This window comes from Haliaeetus leucocephalus, unplaced genomic scaffold (assembly GCF_000737465.1).
Source record: "Haliaeetus leucocephalus isolate CR32 unplaced genomic scaffold, Haliaeetus_leucocephalus-4.0 Scaffold484, whole genome shotgun sequence".
Taxonomy (NCBI): domain Eukaryota; kingdom Metazoa; phylum Chordata; class Aves; order Accipitriformes; family Accipitridae; genus Haliaeetus; species Haliaeetus leucocephalus.
This window is the reverse complement of record NW_010972920.1, coordinates 797,188-797,506: the sequence shown is the minus strand read 5'-3', so window position 1 is coordinate 797,506 and position 319 is coordinate 797,188.

Sequence of the window (319 nt, the reverse complement as noted above, 5' to 3'; positions counted from 1 at the left end):
CCTGAAGTAAAATGTGGATGCAAGGTACAGCCGCCCCGGCCGTGAGGGCGCTGGGCGCGGCGGCGTCGCCGGGCGATGACGTCACGCTCCTCTCGCCGCGCATGCGCCCTGCCGCCGGCAGCGGAGGGCGGGCGGGAGGGATGGCGGCCCTGAGGCGTCGGGCCCGGCCTCGGCCCGCCCGGGTCGGTGTCCCGGGGAGGGGGTGGGAGGGCAGCGGAACGCAGCCCTGCCCGGGCGATCGTGCGCTCGGCTGGTTGCGGAGGGAGAGGTGTGAGCAGCGAGGGGTTATCTCTGAGGGGAGAGGGTGCGCCTCTCTGAG